This window comes from Tachyglossus aculeatus, chromosome X1 (genome assembly GCF_015852505.1).
Source record: "Tachyglossus aculeatus isolate mTacAcu1 chromosome X1, mTacAcu1.pri, whole genome shotgun sequence".
Taxonomy (NCBI): Eukaryota; Metazoa; Chordata; class Mammalia; order Monotremata; family Tachyglossidae; genus Tachyglossus; species Tachyglossus aculeatus.
Genome location: NC_052101.1, coordinates 134,705,470 through 134,713,253, shown reverse-complemented (window position 1 = coordinate 134,713,253; position 7,784 = coordinate 134,705,470). Strand labels below are relative to the sequence as shown.

Here is a 7,784-nt window from a genome sequence, read left to right as displayed (position 1 = left end):
CTTCGCCCCTCCTTTGCAGACATTTTGAGCCTGGTTTACTCTAAAGCCATCCAGTTGCATGGCAACGAGGCCCAAGCCCCACAGAAATCCAGGGTAGTTAGCATTCAGCATTTCTTGGCCTTTCATGGACGTGATTGGGAGTCTGAGGGAAAATGGAGGGTGTGGGGGTTTGAGCATCAGTTTTGACTGACTGAACTGGCGCGGCGAAATCAGGGGAGTTGGCATTCAGCATTTCGTGGCTTTTCATTAAGAAGGGAAAATGGAGGGTGTGGGGGTTTGAGCATCAGTTTTGACTGAATCATCCTCATCAATCGTATTTATTGAGCGCTTACTATGTGCAGAGCACTGGACTAAGCGCTTGGGAAGTACAAATTGGCAACGTATAGAGACAGGCCTTACCCATCAGCGGGCTCACAGTGTAAAAGGGGGAGACAGACAACTAAACAAAACATATCAAATAGAATAAATATGTACAAATAAAATAAATAAATAGAGTAATAAATATGTACAAGCATATGAATGAGCCAGCACGGTGAAATCAGGGGAGTTATTTAGGATTTCTTGGCTTTTCGTGGACGTGACTGGGAGTCCAAGAAGGGAAAATGGAGGGTGTGGGGGTTTGAGCATCAGTTTTGACTGAATCATCATCATCAATCGTATTTATTGAGCGCTTACTATGTGCAGAGCACTGTGCTAAGCGCTTGGGAAGTACAAGTTGGCAACGTATAGAGACAGTCCCTGCCCGACAGTGGGCTCACAGTCTAGAAGGGGGAGACAGAGAACAACACCAAACGTACTAATAAAATAGAATAGATATGTATAAATAAAATAAAATAGAGTAATAAATATGTACAAACATATGAGTGAGCCAGCACGGTGAAATCAGGGTAGTTATTTAGGATTTCTTGGCTTTTCATGGACGTGACTGGGAGTCCAAGAAGGGAAAATGGAGGGTGTGGGGGTTTGAGCATCAGTTTTTTTGACTGAGTGAACTGGCACGGTGAAATCAGGGGAGTTGGCATTTAGCATTTCTTGGCTTTTCATTAAGAAGGGAAAATGGAGGGTGTGTGGGTTTGAGCATCAGTTTTGACTGAATGAACTGGCACGGTGAAATCAGGGTAGTTAGCATTTAGGATTTCTTGGCTTTTCATGGACGTGACTGGGAGTTCAAGAAGGGAAAATGGAGGGTGTGGGGGTTTGAGCATCAGTTTTGACTGAATGAGCTAGCACGGTGAAATCAGGGTAGTTAGCATTTAGGATTTCTTGGCTTTTCATGGATGTGACTGGAAGTCCAAGAAGGGGAAATGGAGGGTGTGGGGGTTTGAGCATCAGTTTTGACTGAATGAACTGGCACGGTGAAATCAGGGTAGTTGTCATTCAGTATTTCTTGGCTTTTCATGGACGTGACTGGGAGTCCAAGAAGGGAAAATGGAGGGTGTGGGGGTTTAAGCATCAGTTTTGACTGAATGAGCTAGCACGGTGAAATCAGGGTAGTTATTTAGTATTTCTTGGCTTTTCATGGACGTGACTGGAAGTCTAAGAAGGGGAAATGGAGGGTGTGGGGGTTTGAGCATCAGTTTTGACTGAATTATAATAATAATAATAATAATGGCATTTATTAAGCGCTTACTATGTGCAAAGCACTAGCGCGGTGAAATCAGGGTAGTTAGCATTCAGCATTTCTTGGCTTTTCATGGACGTGATTGGGAGTCTGAGGGAAAATGGAGGGTGTGTGGGTTTGAGCATCAGTTTTGACTGAATAATAATAATAATAATAATGATAATAATAATAATGGCATTTATTAAGCGCTTACTATGTGCAAAGCACTAGCGCGGTGAAATCAGGGTAGTTAGCATTCAGCATTTCTTGGCTTTTCATGGACGTGATTGGGAGTCTGAGGGAAAATGGAGGGTGTGTGGGTTTGAGCATCAGTTTTGACTGAATAATAATAATAATAATGGCATTTATTAAGCGCTTACTATGTGCAAAGCACTAGCGTGGTGAAATCAGGGTAGTTAGCATTCAGCATTTCTTGGCTTTTCTTCTAGACCGTGAGCCCACTGTTGGGTAGGGACCATCTCTATATGTTGCCAACTTGGACTTCCCAAGCGCCTAGTACAGTGCTCTGCACACGGTAAGCGCTCAATAAATACGATTGATTTTAATGGACGTTTCCGGGAGTCTAAGGGAAAATGCAGGGTGTGTGGGTTTGAGCATCAGTTTTGACTGAATGAACTAGCACGGTGAAATCAGGGTAGTTAGCATTTAGCATTTCTTGGCTTTTCTTCTAGACTGTGAGCCCACTGTTGGGTAGGGACTGTATATGTTGCCAACTTGGACTTCCCAAGCGCTTAGTACAGTGCTCTGCACACAGTAAGCGCTCAATAAATACGATTGATTGATTTCAAGTGCTTAACAAATACCATCATCATTATTATTATTATGGACGTTACCGGGAGCTTAAGGGAAAATGGAGGGTGTGTGGGTTTGAGCATCAGTTTTGACTGAATGAAGTAGCACGGTGAAATCAGGGTAGTTAGCATTTAGCATTTTTTGGCTTTTCATGGACGTGATTGGGAGTCCAAGGGAATATTACTCTATTTTTTTTGTACATATTTGTTCTATTTATTTTGTTAATATGTTTTGTTTTGTTGTCTCTCTCCCTCTTCTAGACTGTGAGCCCGCTGTTGGGTAGGGACCGTCTCTATATGTTTCCAACTTGTACTTCCCAAGCGCTTAGTCCAGTGCTCTGCACACAGTAAGCGCTCAATAAATACGATCGAATGAATGAATGAAAATGGAGGGTGTGTGGGTTTGAGCATCAGTTTTGACTGAATGAACTAGCGCGGTGAAATCAGGGTAGTTAGCATTCAGCATTTCTTGGCTTTTCGTGGATGTGATTGGGAGTCCAAGGGAATATTACTCTATTTTTTTTGTACATATTTGTTCTATTTATTTTGTTAATATGTTTTGTTTTGTTGTCTCTCTCCCTCTTCTAGACTGTGAGCCCGCTGTTGGGTAGGGACCGTCTCTATATGTTTCCAACTTGTACTTCCCAAGCGCTTAGTCCAGTGCTCTGCACACAGTAAGCGCTCAATAAATACGATCGAATGAATGAATGAAAATGGAGGGTGTGTGGGTTTGAGCATCAGTTTTGACTGAATGAACTAGCGCGGTGAAATCAGGGTAGTTAGCATTCAGCATTTCTTGGCTTTTCATGGACGTGACTGGGAGTCCAAGAAGGGAAAATGGAGGGTGTGGGGGTTTGAGCATCAGTTTTGACTGAATGAACTGGCGTGGTGTTGGTTAAATTGGCAGGTACATGAGCATCTCACTGTGGCTTTAGCGTTCGGGGCCGGGGGAAGGGGAAATGGGCTGGAACAGTTGGACTGGTAGTGGTAGTATTCGTTAAGCCCCTGACTGTGGGACCATCTCTCTCTGTTGCCAACTTGCACTTCCCAAGCGCTTAGTCCAGTGCTCTGCACACAGTAAGCACCCAATAAATACGATTGAATGAATGCTGTGTGCTGAGCACGGTTCCGAGCGAGAATACATCGCGGACCCTTCCCCTCCAGGGGCCCACGGTCTATGAATGTACGTGGGGCGGGAGCAATGAAAAGAGCTGCGATATCTGAAGGCAATTCTGTTTGTAAAGCCACAGGGTTGGGGGCGTGGCTCTGTCTAAGCAAATGTCACAATCAAACAATCATTCAATCGTATTTATTGAGCGCTTACTGTGTGCAGAGCACTGTACTAAAAGCGATTGGGAAGTCCAAGTTGGTAACATAGAGAGACGGTCCCTACCCAACAGTGGGTTCACAGTCTAGAAAGGGGAGACAGAGAACAAAACATTCACAAAATAAAATAAATAGAATAGATATGTACAAGTAAAATGAACAGAGTAATAAATACGTACAAACATACATACATATATAACATATATACCCGTGCTTACTGTGTGCAGAACACTGGACTAAGCGCTTGGGAAGTCCAAGTTGGCAACAGAGAGAGACGGGCCTTACCCAACAACGGGCTCACAGTCTGGAAGGGGGATGGAATTTACTGAGTGCTCACTGGGCTCGGAGCACAGGACTAAGCGGGTGGGAGAGTACAGTAGATAATAATAATAATGATAATGATGGAATTTACTGAGTGCTCACTGGGCTCGGAGCACAGGACTAAGCGGGTGGGAGAATACAGTAGATGATAATAATGATAATGATGGAATTTACTGAGTGCTCACTGGGCTCGGAGCACAGGACTAAGCGGGTGGGAGAGTACAGTAGATAATAATAATAATGAAAATGGTGGAATTTACTGAGTGCTCACTGGGCTCGGAGCACAGGACTAAGCAGGCGGGAGAGTACAGTAGATAATAATAATAATGATGGAATTTACTGAGTGCTCACTGGGCTCGGAGCACAGGACTAAGTGGTTGGGAGAGTACAGTAGATAATAATAATAATGATGATAATGATGGAATTTACTGAGTGCTCATTTTGCTCGGAGCACAGGACTAAGCGGGTGGGAGAGTACAGTAGATGATGATAATAATAATGATAATGATGGAATTTACCGAGTGCTCATTGGGCTCGGAGCACAGGACTAAGCAGGCGGGAGAGTACAGTAGATAATAATAATAATGATAATGATGGAATTTACTGAGTGCTCATTGGGCTCGGAGCACAGGACTAAGCAGGCGGGAGAGTACAGTAGATAATAATAATAATAATGATGGAATTTACTAAGTGCTCACTGGGCTCGGAGCACAGGACTAAGCGGGTGGGAGAGTACAGTAGATAATAATAATGATAATGATGGAATTTATTGAGTGCTCACTGGGCTCGGAGCACAGGACTAAGCGGGTGGGAGAGTACAGTAGATAATAGTAATAATGATAATGATGGAATTTACTGAGTGCTTACTGGGCTCGAAGCACAGGACTAAGCGGGTGGGAGAGTACAGTAGATAATAATAATAATGATAATGATGGAATTTACTGAGTGCTCACTGGGCTCGGAGCACAGGACTAAGCGGGTGGGAGAGTACAGTAGATAATAATAATAATGATGGAATTTACTGAGTGCTCACTGGGCTCGGAGCACAGGACTAAGCAGGCAGGAGAGTACAGTAGATAATAATAATAATGATGGTATTTGTTAAGCGCTTACTATGTGCAAAGCACTGTTCTAAGCACTGAGCACTGTTCTAAGATGGAGTCGGTAGACATGATCCCTGCCCTTAAGGAGCTGACAGTCCAGTGGGGGAGGCAGAAAAGAAATTCCGGATCGGGGAAACGCCAGAATATAAGGAGATGTACGAAAGGGCCGGGGGGCTGAGGGCGCAGGTGAATGGGGGAAACGAAGTGACCTGGAAAGTTGCCCGATGCCCAAAGAGCTCCATTCATTCATTTATTTAATCGCATTTATTGAGCGCTTACTGTGTGCAGACCACGATACTAAGCGCTTGGAAAGTACAATTCGGCAACAGATAATAATAATAATAATGGCATTTATTAAGCGCTTACTGTGTGCAAAACGCTGTTCTAAGCACCGGGGAGGTTACAGGGGGATCAGGTTGTCCCACGGGGGGCTCACAGTCTTCATCCCCATTTTCCAGATGAGGTCACTGAGGCCCAGAGAAGTGAAGTGACTTGCCCATCGTCACACAGCTGACAGTTGGCGGAGCCGGGATTCGAACCCACGATCTCTGACTCCAAAGCCCATGCTCTTTCCACTGAGCCATGCTGCAAGCTCAGATAATTCTCGCATTCTCGGGGCTGAGCCCGCAGGGACGACTTTAGACTTCTCAACTGTTACATGGCGGTGGGTTTCTAATTGCTCTGGATTGAACCCACCCTAATGAAAACTGCATTTAAAAACTATTTTTTTTTTTTTGCTTGAAAGACCAGTACTTGTGACTGCTCAATGTGGTAATCAAGACTGATTGTAACTCTGTGTCCTTCTCAAAAGTGGTTTCCCATCAAGTCATTCAAATAAGCAAAATGCAAATCCTATATAGGGAATGTAGAAATCCAGATGCTTCTCTGTCAGCAGTCCTCTCTCCCTCCCTCCCCCCCAACAGAGAGAGATATTCATTCGTTCAGTCGTATTTATGGAGCGCCTGCTGTGTGCAGAGCACTGTACTAAGCGCGTGGGAAGTACAAATCGGCAACATATAGAGACGGTCCCTACCCAACGACGGGCTCACAGTCTAGAAGGGGGAGACGGACAACAAAACAAGTAGACAGGTGTCAATACCATCAGAATAAATAGAATTATAGCTGTATGCACATCATTAATAAAATAGAGTAATAAATATGTACAAATACACACAAGTGCTGTGGGGAGGGGAAGGGGATAGGGCAGAGGGAGGGAGTGGAGGCGATGGGGAAGGGAGGAGGAAGAGGAGGAGAGGAGAAGTGGGGGCTCAGTTTGGGAAGGCCTATGAGTCCTGCTTTATAGAAACTGTTTAAAAGAGGTAGTAGTTTGATGATATGGCAGATAAATTGTGAGTAAATACTGAGTACAAGGCAGTTTTAAAACGTAGTAAAGCTAAATTAATTTCCAGATGGACCGATCGTTCTTCTTTGGTCACGATATGATTGTTGGTACATAAGGAACATACATATTAAGAAAACAATGTTGGTAATGTACGAGGGTGGTGGAGTGTGACAGTAAACAATTTCTAAATCTTGGCATGAGGTGTGCTAAGAAAACCACATTCTTGAGATTCGTGGAGTTGGGAGATACTTCGTGTGAATAACAAGTGAGACCTGATGTTGGGGAAGCAGCGTGGCCTACTTGGGAAGAGCACAGGCTGGGTTCCGATCCCGGCTCCGGCGCTTGTCTGCTGTGTGACAGTGGGCGAGTGACTTCTGTGCCTCAGTTTCCTCCTCTCTAAAATGGGGATGAGATACCGTTTCTCTCTCCCCTTTAGTCCAGTGTGGGGCGGGGACCGCGTCCGGTCTGATATCTTGTGTCGGCCCCAGTGCTTAGTCCACTGTTTGGCACATAGTAAGCGCTTCGTAAATGCTGTTATTATTACGATTATTATAACGGACCCATTTGAAGTACGGTAGAAGGCGGCCTGATTCTTTGGAGTAAGCCCGCTACGGTTTCCCTCCTTTGAGAAGCGGTGTGGCCTAAGGGAAAGAGCACAGGCCTGGGAATCGGAGGACCCGGACTCTACTCCTGGCTCCCCCGCTTGACGGCTGTGTGACCTTGGGCAAGTCGCTTCACTTCTCTGGGCCCCGGTTACCTCACCTGTAACATGAGGATTAAGACTGTGAGCAACTGTGTCCGAACCGATATCTTGTATTTACCCCAGCACCTAGAACAGTGTCCGGCGCTTAATAAATACCACAATTATTATCATTTGGATACAGTCAGTTCTCCCGTGATACGCGTTTGGCCACGCACCTGGCTGCTGGGGAATTCGGGAATGTTTGTCCGACAGCGCGGGTCGGCCCGGATAGCATCCGGCGCCGTGTTGAAGTAAGCGGCCGCCCGGGCGAGCCTGTGCCGTGGGGAACAGCGGGCACTTCCCTGGATGTGCGATTCGTCGGGAGCGTCGGGCTCCGCGTTGGCGGCGAGCTGATTACCTGCTTCTTGTCACCGATTCAAGGGGTGGTGCCGATGTCGTGGTAAATTGTATTTGGAAGTGAGTCTAGCTCCGGGAGCCAGATGCCCTGTATTTTCCGACAAATGTAAGAATGAAAGTAGACCTGTCTGAGCAAGGTGCCTAATAATAATAATTATGGTGTTTGAGTGCGTACGCTACG

General features: G+C 45.4%; 1 protein-coding gene across 2 annotated transcripts in view; it reads left to right on the top strand.

Moving 5' to 3' along the window:
- The window catches only part of RAF1 (Raf-1 proto-oncogene, serine/threonine kinase), a 73,320-nt gene that overhangs the window by 207 nt on the left and 65,329 nt on the right, over window positions 1–7,784 (top strand). The window lies entirely within an intron of this gene.